Raw genomic sequence first — 306 nt, 5'->3', positions numbered from 1 at the left:
ATAAATATAAAAACAGAACAAAGGTTGCTAAAGGTTAGCTTATAAACAAAAACAGAATGTACCTAGCTATCGTTCTGATTAGGCAATTTGTGCATGTCTCTTTGGTTGTCCCTCGCTCACAGTGGGAAGGTTGATAACCTCTTTAGTTATAGGCTTCAATATTTTGTTATAGGCATACAAAGTTTTTTTTTACAAATTATGAAACGCAACAAACATTGGTGTTTTGATTATTTATTTATATAAACTTTTTTTCTTTTTGACAAACTTTTGGGTGTCCCTGTAGCAAGTAGAAAAGTCATGTTTAGG

This window comes from Penaeus monodon, chromosome 34 (genome assembly GCF_015228065.2).
Source record: "Penaeus monodon isolate SGIC_2016 chromosome 34, NSTDA_Pmon_1, whole genome shotgun sequence".
NCBI classification, from domain to species: domain Eukaryota; kingdom Metazoa; phylum Arthropoda; class Malacostraca; order Decapoda; family Penaeidae; genus Penaeus; species Penaeus monodon.
The sequence above is the reverse complement of the archived record's forward strand: the minus strand, read 5'-3'. Positions refer to the sequence as shown.